This window comes from Quercus robur, chromosome 1 (genome assembly GCF_932294415.1).
Source record: "Quercus robur chromosome 1, dhQueRobu3.1, whole genome shotgun sequence".
NCBI classification, from domain to species: Eukaryota; Viridiplantae; Streptophyta; class Magnoliopsida; order Fagales; family Fagaceae; genus Quercus; species Quercus robur.
Window position 1 is genome coordinate 7,840,956 of NC_065534.1, and position 15,793 is coordinate 7,856,748.

The 15,793-nt window shown below is 32.0% G+C and overlaps 1 pseudogene; it reads right to left on the minus strand.

Annotated features, from left to right (window-relative positions):
• Positions 1 to 1,818: 1,818 nt before the first annotated feature.
• Positions 1,819 to 10,846, minus strand: LOC126718665 (beta-glucosidase 13-like; annotated as a pseudogene).
• Positions 10,847 to 15,793: the final 4,947 nt, after the last annotated feature.

Genomic DNA, 15,793 nt, shown 5'->3' on the forward strand with positions numbered 1-15,793 from the left:
TTGCATTTTTTTTTTTATATTTTTATGAATGAATGACTATTGCATAAAAAATGAAAAATAAAAAATTGTGTATGGAATATTTTATTGACCTTACAACTTACAAGAATGAGTTTTTTAATGCTACGTACAATTGGTAGGTATTTTCAGCTAATTGAGATTGCGAAGAAAGAATCCTATATCTTTGTTCCCTTTCAATTGATGCCTCCATTCACTTGCAAAATTCAAAATTCCAAAAGATAAGGAAGAAGATCTTTATGAATGAATGACAATTGCAGAGTGCATTTTTAAAGATGGATTGCAGAATTCAAATAGGCCACACAAATTCTCTGATAGCATACGATTTGGGCATTCAAAAGCTATCCTCAGTCCTCACTGCTAGTGCTAACTCTTGCTTTGATTGTCATCTTTGCAGTGCCCTGATCTATGATTAATGGAGGGTCATTATTCTCTAACATTTATAGGCTAAAGCAGGAATTAGAAGAAGGGAGACTTTTGTTATGTACTTGAATCACACTAATTTTGATGTAAGCTAAAGTGTAGACATGCGGCTTGGAGTGTTAGCTACCCTAGAATATATTGTACCTAATTTCTACACTTATAATTTAATTTCCATTTGCACCAAAACAAAGAATGCAATTTTAAGAAATTTTAAATTGTCTAAATAGTTACATGCGTTAGGGACAATAACATAATAATATAGGAAATACTGTATTAATTTTTTAAAAGAAAAATATAGGAAATATTATTTAAATACAAGTTACTTCATCAATTTTGAGTCTTTGACACATGGATATCATTGAATATTAAGTCCCAGCCAAAAGACTTATAGTTTAGGCATTGTCTGATTTTCTTTACAATGATAATTACGATTTGAATCCCCATTCCCTTTTTATTGAAACAATTATCCTCCAAGAAAAAAGAAAAACAAATAGAAACCTTATAAGTTGATTCCAAAAATAAATTGTATTGGTTTTTTTTTTATTTAATAATTCGATAACTGGCCGAGGAGAGGGAATTTAAATCTTAGACATTTCCGTTAGAAATTTCATGAGATGTTAATTGGTGAGTTCGTATTTATTTGCATAAAAAAATTTTGATTTTTTTTTTTTTGGATTTTAGATTTTGTTGGTATTTTTTTTTAAAAATGTGTTCTAATTTTTTTAACCAAACAAATTTTCAATTTTTATTGTTATATAACTGTTTTTGAATTAATTTTTTTAAAACATCTTTTTAAATATATATATTTTTAAAAAAATTTCAATGTCCAAAACAATTTCTTATACTTTTGGAAAACATTTTTTAAAACATAAATTAATCCAAACATGCTCTTGACTCTACTCAAGAGTCTAGACAGAGGGAGAGATGTCACATGATTATGATGATTTTTTTAATTAAAAAAAAGTGGGTTACCAAAATTTTAAATATATTCTTATATATTAATATTCAGATTGATTGCCTCTTTCTCTGTCATCGCCTCTTTCAATACCCTCTACAATTTCATTATGTCGACGCTGATTTATTATCAATTCGCTAACCTCTTCACCAAATCACATTCCCAGGATGTTTTTGTGATCGATCTTGTGTCCAAACTCAAACTGGTTTTCCAAAATCCTTTTTGAATTTGAGGGGCCACATTAGAATATTCAAGCCCAAGACTACATAGGCACGTTATACTTTGTGTATTATACTAGTATACTCTCTGTAGACTGTACTATAGTACTCCCATTACTATCTCCTTTATACGATTATACTGTTAGTCTTAGGTTAATTGACCCATATATTCGCATTAAAAAAAAAAAAAAAAACACAGTTGACCTATATATATAGGACCCTATTGTAACTTCTATTTTTTGGTACAAGAATCACAAGATTAATGTTGAACTAGTATGACCATAACAGTTGGAGAACCTCTCATGTAGCAAGTATTCAGGTAATCCATTATTTGACTTTGCAAACTTAAATAACAATGACAAAAGAAATGATCTTCAGTTTAATTATCGAATGGAGACGGTCCAACGTTCACATAATAATACATAATGTGAACATCGACATGACTATGTGCTTAGAAAATTCTTGAACCAACGGGCTGAAAGTTTAAGATATCTTTTGAACCCATCTTTATAATCCACAAAATTAATACCAAATCGAATAGTGTAACCTAAGTTCCATTCAAAATCGTCCAATAATGTCCATGCAAAGTATCCATTAATGTTGACACCATGCCTAAAACAAAAAGACAAGTAGCCAAAATCAGTTAGATTTGTGTGTACATGTATATTTGAATGTGTGTCTTGGAGAGTCTTGTTAATTAAGTACTTACTTAGATAGCACTGTGAAGGTACAAAAGATGACTATAGTAATAATCAATTCTTTGGTTGTCCACAAGGGCTTCCTCAAGCGATAAGGTAGCATTGTTGAACTCATCAATTCCTACAATATAGTTAGGGGTATTTAGCTTCAAATGGACAAATAACTACTACATTTTAATTTTTCATTTCTATGTTAATTAGAATCCTCCTAACCTTATGCAAATGCAATTGATAGATTATTTAAAAGAAATTACCATTCTCAGTGATGTAGATTTGTGGATTATGGTACTTTCGCTTTGTGTAGAGCAAAATATCATGTATTCCTTTGGGATAAACATAGAGCCAATCTGAAGCAGCCTGTAATTTATAGAAGATGCTGAGTTATATGAGAATCAGACCAAGAAATGTTATTGTATTTTCCAAGTAATAGAGCAAACGAATTGATATATTTGCAATTGTTAGGTTTTAGACCCCTTAACACAATATGTTTAACCTAATATTAAGCCAAGTTGATTAACAAGTTTGTTATTCAAGTCTAGGTTAAACAATTATGAGTGAAACAAATATAATGCGGAAAGTAAAGAACACAAAGATCTGATAACTCAGGAAAACCAAACTGGTAAAAAACCTGGGAATGATTTAACCTAACTATCCTCAAGGTAAAAACGGATCCACTATGAAAGACTTGAAGTTTGTATAATAGGACTTAGACCACTAATATCCTAATGTTACCTCGTGTAGAAAACTTACTATCACGACCACTTAACAGCTCCGAGTCCACGGACTACTTCCTTCCTTGAATCTGCACCAACACAAGTTCTCCTACTTGTGACTCTAAGACACCTCTCAAAGGTTTTGGATCTTCTTGAATGTTCTTTATGCAACAACTGAAACAACCATCAAGTTCTTGATATGAATCTTGATCTTGATAGCTCTATGTGTATGTTTGAAAGTACAAACCTCGTAGATCTCACAAAAGACTCAACACACAATTCAACAAAGATTACTAAAACGTAGTTAGGTTTTTCCTTTTATACTAGGAGTGAAACACTTAACCCTACACGTCATATGAGCTTGGGCTACGTTTGAAAATTCTACAGAAAATTTTTGATCTACGATTCTTGATCGATTGAGTCTATTCTTCGATTGATCGAGCCTTACAAAATTGAGCAGTAATTTTCCTGCAATTACTTGATTCCAAACTTACATCAAAACAAACTTTGAGCAAGTCTAAACCTAGACTAAATGTTTTGATCATGGTTTGCCAACATATATAAAATGAAGTTCTAATACATTTAGTTCCTAAAGTCTTAGAACCTAACAACAATCATAAAATATTTTGGTTGGATTGAGCCATTAATTATTGTATCTGCATTTGGTTTTTTAAGCCCAAAAATTGTAACATATGATATGTTTCATATCCACCATAGTAAACTTGCGGCTAAGAGACATCTCACAAGATGAAAACTACTGCTGTCATGAAAATTGCTATAATATTTTCAAGGAAGTATGAGAATTTAATTAGTACACACCTGTGGACCAATGGGGATCCCATTGCGCTTAGCTGCCATAACAAAAAAAAAAAAAAAAAGGTTTAGGTTTAGCTTAGTATTAGATAATAGATACATAACAAACTCAAAATCATCACTTCAAGTTTTCAATCTGTACTTGTAAGATAAAAAAACAAGAGAATCAGTCAAGTAGCTTGCCTTTCCAGCATTAAGGTGTGGAGCATTGGCAGCATAATTGGCAGTATAGTAGTTTAGTCCGATAAAATCAAAGGACCCAATTAACAATTTGGACTGCTCTCTTGTGAACTTGGGTAATCTTTTACCAACAAGAGATCGCATGCTATGTGGATAGTCACCATTTGTTAAGGGGTACATAAACCTGCAAAAAGAATTCATAGAAAAATTACAGTTCGACTCACTATGAATCTGAGCTTATGGAATTTTTGAAGTGACATCTTTTATTATGTCACCCAAATGATTCCTTTCTGGAGCCATGCATGTGGACTTCAGTTTTAATCGATGTTTGAGGGATGTACTAATAAGTAATAAGAGACCACCAAAAGCTTGAATCTAAATTGAGGCCCAATGATTCTTTTTTAGGCCTAGGCATATGGACTTGCTCATGACCCATATAGTATGGTGCCGAGTTCTCAGACCAAGCAAGATCTCGATCAGTCTCCCTATTAAAAGGTCCCAAGTACCAACCGAGAGCCCATTGTTCAATACTAAGAGACAATACCCGTACCGACGTTTTTGGTTTGCCATAATGTAAATCACATTAAGGTCATATTATTTAATGTGAATATTATTATGGTATTATTGGTTTAGCATAGGATTATGGTAATTTAAGATTACAAAATATTCGTGGGTTCCAGTTAGTTCAACTGGTAAAATCTCTGATGGTTGTATAAGAGATCTGGGGTTCAATCCCAGCCTACACCAAAAACTGATTGGTGTCTTGGTCTGATGAAAAAGAGCTATCATCAGGAACGGACGCCATAGGTTGAAACTCTCTCAAAAAAAAAAAAAAAAAAAAAAAAAAGATTACAAAATATTCTACATGACCCTAATCTTACTATATCTTATTAAGTGGGCCAATGGGGGCAATCTTACACCACCTATTGATAAGGAATATAATATTTTATCTAATGACAAAATTGTCCATGGTAGTAAATTTTATTTACAAAATTGTCCCTTATATATTAGTTCTCTCTCTCTCTCTCTCTCTCTCTCTCTCTCTCTCTCTCTCTCTCTCTCTCTCTCTCTCTCTCTCCCCTAAAAACGTATACATGCCCCCAATAACCCGAAGATGTTTTTCATGACCTTGGCCTCCAATATTCTTTCTCCTTATCTATTTTATTATCCGCACGACTTGCATGTAGTGTTGTAATAAAATGCATGCATATTTTTATAGAAACATCCTATCAATGTCACATGATTCACATCCATCATCATTCGTACTATTAAATAAAAATGCGTCGTTCAATACACTTTCATAACTTTAATTTAATTTGACTCCCATAAGGATTTGGACCTTATTGTAAGGATTTTAAATTTAAAGGATTTTTTTGTTAGAAAAAATATATATGCACGAGCAAATTAAATCCACCAAGAAGCTATAGGAACTACCCAAAAAAAAAAAGAAAAAAAAGACCGGTTTTGGATGGAGCTATGGCAGGTAGGCCACTCATGGCCATTCCCGGCCCACCTTAAAAGAAAAGCTTTTTAGATTTCCAAGAACCCTTTTGTCTTGAGAATATTTTTTTGATAAATCATGGAGTATAAAATAATTAAATAACCTCCCAATTAAACTTTTTTTTAATGGTCCCACACTTTAAGAATTTAAGATACTTTCGTCCCTAAATAAAAAATAAATAACGTCTCATCCCTCATTTTCTTATTTCCAAATAAACTCAAAAGAATAGTTAAATATTAGAAAAAATTTTAACACCTTTATTAATAAAAGAAAGGGGAAAAAACAAATTTATTTATTTTATATAAATTTGATAATTATTATAGGAGAGGAGGGAATTTTATTTTATAGTTGTTTTTATTAAAAATATGATGAGATATCAATTGAATTATAAGACTCTTTAACAACTTGTTCTGATTAGTTTTAAAAAATAGCTTAAGTGGTACTGTGGTAGGTTTATATATTAAAAAAAATGTTGTATTAATTGTAACTTCTCCCTTCAAAATATATATTTTTTTTAAATGTTGATGTCTCTCTAACATTACTCATAACATATTAATGGAAAATAGAAGAAAATAATATAAAACTAAAGCAATACTTACCATCCAAACTCGAAATCAAGGGCACGTAGTGCTGCATCACGGTGGTGCTTCGCGTTAGAATATGGCTCCATCCATTGTGACACTAGCGCTATCCCTACAACGCCTTTTTGCACTGCCTGCAAATGGTGAAATACTCAAATTTATACATGGTTCATTTGAAATCTCTCTCTCTCTCTCTCTCTCTCTGTGCCAAGACTCCTGTTTTTCTTATGTACCTAAGGCGGAGCCACTTGATGACCAAGGGGGGCCTGGGCCCCCCAAAATTTTTGAAAAAATTAATTAATTTTTTTAAAAATATCTTAAATAATTTGATAATTTTCAAATAACCTTATTATTTTGGCCCCCATACCTAATAATATATATACATATTTAAGAAAGTCTAAAAGTAAATATAATTTTCATTTAAATAAAATACAATCTATAAATACATGTGTAAACAAATTACAATAATTAAACATTCATTATCTTTAAAATGAACATATAGGTATTTTAACAATTATCTCAACAAATAAAAGAGAAAAAATTGAGTTATGAAGTATTGTATGTTACTATTTTACATTTCATACACACACAAAAAAAAAAAAAAAAAATTATATATGGCCCCCCCAAAGATAAATTCCTGGCTTCGCCACTGTGGCTAAGTAAATCATTTGGAATAAATATGAGTCAAACAAGTAGAACCTGATATTTTTCCTTGTACACTTTTACAGTAGCTGCATGAGCAAGAAGTTGGTGGTGTGTCACCAAATAAGGCTCCGTCCCAGAGTTTCCACCAATGCAATTTAGATTTTGCCAAGCAGAACATCGACCTGGTGCTAACTGCCCACTTGCATAACCAAGACTACTGAAGGTATATGGCTCATTTAGTGTGATCCAGTGCTTTACTCGGTCACCAAATTCCTTGAAGCAAAGCTCAGCATAGTCTTGAAAATCATGTCTGAATACAAATACAAATGTTATAAATACAATATTTTTCATAATTGTTAAGTTGACAAGTTGCTAACTTGTTATTAATTCTCATAAAAGTTCACCATTGATAGAACTTTATTATCTATCAATAATAACTTGGCATCTCAACGTTAAAAAAAAAAAAAAAAAAAAAAAAAAAAAAAAAAAAAAAGAGGTGACCCTAGACTTTATTGATGTTGAATCTTTTTAGACCTGGACCAAAATCAGGGCTAGCCCTAGGCTTAGGCCAATGAGGCCATTGGCTAGGGCCCCTTACTAGAGAAGGCCCAAAATATTTGGGGGCAAATTTTTTATTTTATTCTTTATATAAAAATATTTTTGGGAGATATTAAAATATTTTAGTTTACATTTTTTTTTTCACTGTTAAGAAGGTTCAAAGAATTAAGTAATGCTAGAGATAGAGATAAAGACAAATTTAAATATATAGGTCTTACAAATAGACGTGTTATTAATCACAAGTAATTCAAATAGGAAAATGTTAAAAATACTATAAATTTTATTACATAACTTTTATTTATTTAATTATTTTTATACAAGATAAAAATTTTACTCTAACCTAATCTAAGTGTATATGTGTGCAAAACTCTCTTCTAGAAACTTAAATCTCAGCCATTGCTCCCCCCTCCCACACCTCACAAGAACTTATACTTGTGAAGTGATTACTGCACCAAGGAGGTATGGTGGTCTCCATAACTTTTATAATTTAATTTGACAATGAATATGATAGGTAGATTTCAACAAATTATTGAATGCATTTTTGAATGAATAATTGTGATTGGTGATATATCTTTGTAATTCTCTTGTTGTAAAATTTATAATATTTCTAGTATTTTTGTAAGCCTCATGTTATTGATCACATTCATTATAACATAAGTTTGTAGTAAAATTTGTTATAACTTTAGCATTTTCTCAACAAAAAAAAAAAAAAAAATATATATATATATATATATTAGAAAGTAAAAAGAATGGATTTAAAAAAAAAATTATATAAAATGCTAGTTAAATATTATTTAAATGATAACATAAAGGCCCCATTTGAAGATTTCGCCTTAGGCCTCCGAAACGCTTGGGCCGGCCCTAACCAGAATTGTGCATTTTTTTATGATTAGTGCAACCATTTGTTTACGATGAGCAATTAGTTTTCAATTTTTACTATATAAAGTAAGTAGATTAGATTGGTCACTTACACAATTTGGGGACTTAGGAAACCACCATATTCGTCTTCTAAGGGTTGTGGAAGATCCCAGTGGAAAATTGTCACAAAGGGTTTTAGACCTACATTCAGATAATAGAGAAATAAAGAGTTAAACTTAAAAAGTTCCTCTGGGACCTTAATTTTTTTATCACAATACTTTCACCAAAATTTTGATGTAACACATTATGAGTAGTTGCCTATCATTTTCACATAGACCCATCTTTTTTTACTCACCATTCCAAGTATACCACATTAGAATTGTGACAAATATTGTGGCACAAAAGTGTGTCCATTGATTTTCTCAAATTTAAGCACGAGATAAAAAAAAAAAAAAAAAAAAAAAAGAGCTGATAATAGCTGTTGGAATAATAAGATAGAACCAATAACCTTTGTCTAGGAGCTCGTTGATGAGTTTGTTGTAGTAATTGATTCCTTCCCTATTCACACCCCCACTTAGCTTTCCATCTGAAATTAGCCCTCAAATGAAATTGTTAGGAACATTAGGGTAAGAAAATATTGCTTTCAATACTTATTTCTGTGTCTGAAATTTTATCTAACAAATTAAATATTTCCACAAATAAAAGAGATTCTTACTTGGTAACACACGGGTCCAAGAGACTGATAACCTGTATGCATCTAACCCCATATCCTTCATAATCCCAACATCTTCCTATAACATATAATAAGAAGAAAAATAAATTGTTACACTTGTCTTTAAGTTCCTTAATTATATTGGATTTAGTCAGGATCAAAAACTGGAAAATTTAAATTGTGACAAACACAATCTGCCTTCAAAATATAGAGAAGTCAAAACACAAAAGTAAGGTAAGTACTACATAGGGATTAATAGGAGGCTTTTTTTTTTTTTTTTTTTTTTCAGTTAATTTGTTATTATTTGCACCATACCTTGTAGTGATGATATTGATCAATAGCCACATCTCCATTACTGCCATCCTTTATCTTATCTGAAATTTAAAAAAAAAAAAAAAAAAATTTAAGATTTAGAAGATAAGTAAAGAATCTTTATGGGCTGGCCATAAGTTGAATTAATACATATGCCTCACCACAATGATTCTGACAACTCTGTGTTTTTACTTTAATAAGTACATTTTAGTTTTTTTATTTGAAAATGAAGGTCCAAACGGTAAAAAGAACACATTTGCCTTTTTTTTTAAAAAGGGACAAATTTGTATTCTGATTTTAAACTTTGTTTTTTGACTTTTTTTGTTCAATTTACTTTCATCTTAAAAGAAGAATGTACAGTCTTAAAAAAAATTATTTCTTAAATATAATTGTACTTTTATACCAAGTAAACTATTCTAATATAAAAAGTGAAAATCATGATGGTTGGTAGTCTAATGGTACTCAAAGTTTCATCAACAGTGCTAGTTTAGTGCCAACATTTTCATATTTTACAAAAGCTATGTAAAGATCATTTGTTTTTTTAAGGCCCCAAGACATGCACGGTCCTACTAAGACTGGTAACATATACTTGTAACCAAGTGAGACATACAAGTGGTTAGATTTATATGGGAATAGCTAAAGTGGTAACATATACTTGTAACTAAGTGAGACATACAAGTGGTTAGATTTATATGGAAATAGCTAAAGTGGTAACATATACTTGTAACTAAGTGAGACATACAAGTGGTTAGATTTATATGGAAATAGCTAAAGTGGGATTATTGGAATAACCTTAGCCATCACAAAAGTTTATGCACCAAGTGTATACGATCTTTGTCTCACTGATAAGTGAGTTTCATAAGTGTAGGGCTCACATGTCACTGAGACAAAGGTTTTATACGCCCAACGCATAACATACCTTCTCCTAGTTATCATGTATAGGTAGCCTCACAAAATAAATTGTTGAGAATCAAAGTCCTTCACCCATATATAGTTTTAATGGGCCGCCCCATGTATAATAATGGGTGGCAGCCACATCTCTAAATTAAAAATGAGAAAAAAGACATACATGACTCTCTAGGAGAATCATTCAAAGCCACGATAAAAGAGTCATTGAGTCATTGCATTTCATAATTTTTATTTTTAACCAAACCAATGTGAAGAAGGAAAAGTAATTATATAAATTGCCGGTATGTACTATAAACTGTAAAGAGAATTGAATAAATTCAAATATTAGATATTTGAAGGTGCCAACTATTATGCTTGCTCATCTTATTAGCAAAACGTACACCATGAATTTTTAGTCATTTTCTGAATTTGAATACTTTCATCACCTGGATATCTATGTGTGAAAGTATCCCATATACTTGGTCCTCTACCTCCTTTACTTGCTGCACCTTCATACTGGAATTTAAACACACATTAGCACATTATATGTATCATAGTACTTGACATCCCAGGATACATGAATAAAAGCTCTTTTATAATACAAACATATAGGAAACCTAGCTAGGACTAACCTGGTAAGATGATGATGCTGTTCCAAAAATAAAACCTGCCGGAAATGTACTTCGATTGAATGAAGCAGTTTCATGGCTAACGCTAATGGCGAATGAGCTAAGAAGAACCACGAGGCCTAGGAGTTGATAGCCTTGAAATGCCATTAGTGATTTTGGTTATGGTGGGTGGCTTTGTAGTTTTTTTATTTATAGAAGAGCAACACACAAATTGATTGAATTTTGTTTCTCTTTTTCTTTTGAATAAAAAATTTAATTGATTAAACAATTTTAAAAAAAAAACGTGCAAATTGGCAGGCATACCAGACCTTTAAATGATTCAGTCCTTTTTAAAGCAAATTGCAAAGATAATTTTATTAATAAAGAATAACACACTGGACTAAGGGTAGTGGCATGGTTGCGACAATATAAGTGTGTGACACCAAATTTACAATAATTTGGTCTTGTGCATAGCAGAGGAGCTCATTATTGATTCTAGAAAGAAAAAAAAGATGAAGAAGAATAAGATCATTATTTATTATAATCAGATTTAAAAACCCATTCTTATGAAGCATTTCCAACAATGCTTAGTTATTTATAAAGAGGTCTTGAAAGTTTAAACACAACTCTCAACAGGTAAGAGACGAAGTATTTCAAATTTTACTAATAAACTAACAAACTCATAAACTCTCAATACACATCTCAACACTCACACATGGGTATCATTTAATCTAAAAGGAACTACCAAACAACGTTTTAAAGAAACCACTTTTACAACTCCAATGTTCAAGAGTCTTATAGTCAAGCATGATGGGCCAAGTGTTGATAAGTCAAATTCGATTACAAAATCCCGTTATTGACTGGTCTTGCTGTGCGCCATCTTAGCCTCAAAACATGGTTCCTTCTTATGTGCATTGTGCAATGCTATATGACAATATCAAGTTTAAATTATTTTAATTATATATTTGATCTTCTTCTTCTTCTTTTTCTTTTTTATTTTATTTTTATTTTCTACTCTAGTCCTTACCGTAGAGTAAAATCTATGGCATCAGATTTAATTTTGATATTCTATGATATGAATTTTGAACAAATGTTAATCATATCTTCTATTCAGCAATTTATGTTAGGTGGATTTGTAGTTCAAGCTTGCCATGAATAAGCAGAATGATAGCCATCCAAAGGAGTACTAGATTACTAGTTCTTTGATTATGTCCTTGTTTCGGAAGTAAATCCAACCATATGGACACCACAAAATTATAATCGATTGCTTAGTTATATGCAACCTGACAGATCCTACAAATAACATTTATCTAACAGGTACAGTAGATATATATATCCCTATGAAAGTAATAGTCCACTGTCTATAAGAAGAATTAATGTTCACTGGATCGAAAAATCTTATCAAATATTGAAGCAATGAAGTCCATTTTATTTTCAGATTTTGTGGTGATATTTCTGCCTCAAAAATAAAAAAGTCATATATGTTTATCCCATAATAAACAAAAATGAGCAGATGCCTGGGAATTCAATCGGCATCATCTTTTCATGCTAAGTTTGGCTAGAAAACAAAAAATACGGGATACAGGTAATTTTCATTTGATGTGGATATTATGGGAAAAAAAAAAAATTAACAAAAGTACTTATGAATTATGATATAATAAACTCTGATAGCTAGTGAGTTGTCGACTAAGAAGTAGGGTGCAGGTTCAAGTTCGGGTGCGAGTGTGAGTGCAGTTCAGCGACTCAACAATTTTTGAAAAAGTAGGGTGCGGGTGCGGCGGGATACATTTATTAATAAATTATTAAAAATATTTTTATTTATATTTTCTATATATACCTAAACATATGTTTTCATCTAATGATAAACATATACCAATTTAAGAGCAATAGTATATAGATAATAAAGTCTTTATAAATCCATATCATAACTTAATATATTAATCTTTTTTTAAGAATAACAATATGTTAATCCTTAACTAAGGTACCATTTGGATTGCGTCTACACGTCCATGTTTTAGCGTTTTGCCTTTTTTTTTTTTTTTTTTTTTTTTACCAGCGCCTCTTGCACTGTTCATGAGACATGAATAGTGCATTAAGGTAAATAAACAGTATTTTCATTTGTGAATAGTAACTAAAAATTATTTTTTATTATCTTCAGTTTTTAGCAAAATAAGCGATATACATACACGCTCTAAATATATTAGCTCTAATAATAATAATAATAATAATAATATACTACCTACTACCATTTAAAACAAAAAAAAATAAAAAAGAAAGGTAAAAAACGGAAACCCATTAAATTCTTTAAAAAAGAAAAGAAAAAATAATTGAAAAAAAAAAGTTATTAGCCACGTGGTTGGTATGTGGGGAAACAATAAAACCCACTAGGCACTAGTCTTTCAACCCTTCACTTCACTTGAGTATCAAGTATTGACCAAGTCGCGTGGGGGCACGCAAACTAAGAAATCAAAAAGAGAGAAAACAAAGAAGATTAACGGGCATAAAAAGAAAACGCTCAGGTTCAAAAGCTTTGTAGAACACAAAGACGAAAAAGAAGATGGAATGCAAAAGAAAGAGGCCTGGTGTGATTTTTTCAGTCAAAACAAATGATATCATCTGGTTTGAGCCTTGTTTCGGCCCGAATCAGTGCGAATCGGCCCAGTTTAGTGCAAGTCAACATGAATCGGAGTGAATCTGCAAAAAAAAAAAAAAAAAAAAAAAAAAAAAAGGGGACACGGCACGGATCACGGTCAGCAGCGTCAACCACCACATGTCGCATCGAGTGCAGGTGCGGGTGCGGTGGCCCTGGAGCTGCACCCGTGCTTCATAGGTTATCGACTTGTCATGACCACATTAACAATGTTCATGTCCAGAAGATAACATTTTGTAGAGACTTTAATTAAGGAGTTATAATTATTATCTAGGGTGAGACTTCACCATTTACCTAAACATTAGTAGAACCTTTTACTCAACTATAGGTGCAACAAATATAGGAGTTTTCTTCATTCTACTTATATTGTTACACATGTCGAAATATAGAGAATTCTCTCTCTCTCTCTCTCTCTCTCTCTCTCTCTCTCTCTCTCTCTCTCTCTCTCTCTCTCTCTCTCTCTCTCTCTCTCTCTCTCTCTCTCTCTCTCTCTCTCTCTCTCAACAATTAAGGCCTCACCCAATTTTGCATATATAAATTAAAGGACAAAGTTTGGTACCAAATATGTTTGAAGTTAACTTTTCCAATTCATTACGTGATAATTTATAAGATTAATTATCTATGTGTATTATTTAAATAAGTCACGTGATTCATTAAAAAAGTCTTGTGACTAAATCTATACATAGATGATCCCTTCCATTGCCACATAATGCGTTAGAATAACATAGTTTTACACATGTTTGGGTTGTGTTTCAAACTTTTAAGTGGTAACTTGAAAGATTATGGGCTAGGTGTTATAGTTGGCCTGGAGTTGGGTTTAGGCTTGTTTCTATCACTCTTGAGATGTATCTTTTTCTCCATTCTTTTCCATCCAGCCCAATTCTGTTCAGCTCGTTGGACAGTACCCAAGCAGCTTGTTGAGTGCATTTAATGTGCCACCCGTTGGGCATGCACAGTAACTATTGGAACTAGCCCACTTTTCCTTCTTTTCCTTTGGCTTATAAAACCATTCAGCCCTCTTTTTCCTCTTAACATCTTTTCTTTTCCAGCAACACTCCACAACTCCTCTGCTCCTCTGTTTTTTCTCTTCTCCCATAGATTTTTATACACTTGTTAGGATGTAAAGAAAGGCAAAAATAAATAATGTTGTTTTTAGTTCTTCTTGTTTGAGTGTACGTTCAACTATAAGAAATCACTACAGTCTAATTCAGGAGGTTTGTTTGGCCAAGAGAGCCATTCGCACCGAGTTCTACTCCGGGTAGCACGAACCAACCTTTAAGAACAACACATTTTGCATGATTCTATAATTTATGAGATCTTTCTAATTCTATCTACTTATTTTTGTAATTGCTAATTTTTTAGGATTTATATTGTTGCAAAACTTGTTTATTGTGCCATATTTTCCATCAACACATAAAAAGTTCCCTCTCCTCATCTCTTATTTGTCTTGAGACCAAACCACCGTCCCCAAAGTCTCTCCAAGTTCCTCGACCACCTCCAAAGACATATTCCGAACAGGCAGATTATGGAATTGATGCTATTGAACCCAGGAAGTTGCCTTATAAAACTTCAGACTATTGATTGGGGACGTATCATCATATCTCTGAAATAGAACAAAGTGTTTGTCAAACGTCCATGGCTCGCAGATTAACACTTTCTCTGCATCAGTCTCTTATTCAAAAACAGAAAGTAACTTATGGTCTCCAAATTCTCTGATTTGGAAATATTTTCCATGCTTTCATGTTCTCCATAGTGGTCTGAAAGTTCTCGCATTTGTTAGGAATTTGGCAGCTGATATATGTTCCTGAAATTGTTCCCGACTAGCTAGATCATATCCCTCGTTTTCTCTTTCAGAAAGAGAGAGCTTGCTCTAGTTCCTTGTGATGTCCTCCATCTTCTAAGAGCTAAACAGTTACCCAAGTCCCACGAAAGACAAACACACAAGCCCTACTAGTAAACCTGTTACGTACTAGAGGGAACAGAAATTCCTTCTCAAAGAGGAGGAAATTCCTTCAGAGAGACAGAAACTTAATTCTACGTACCACTTAGAAAGGGTGGAGGCTCCAGCCTTCCTTATCCTAGTTCCAAACCAAGCTATCATTTTCACAATATAAATGATTTGCTTATAGGATTTGCATTAACAGTTAAAAATGTGGGAATTTTACTTAACTAACCATAGCATAACAAATAGTTCAAAAGTATCAAGGTAGCTACTCGCACTCTTGGAGAATTTCGAAACAAGTAAAAGATGGCAAAATTAATTCATTGATGATATAACCCAAATCAGTTGGAGTGCCTTATTAATAAGTCATTATTTAACAAGCATTTAAGCATTTGAGACAAGTACATAGATACCGATTACATAATTCAAAGAGCAAACAAATGGAGAAGAAATTATCTTCATTTTATTGATTGGAGATGAGCTGATGCTAATTGATAGTTCCTAATACGAGCACAGTACATGT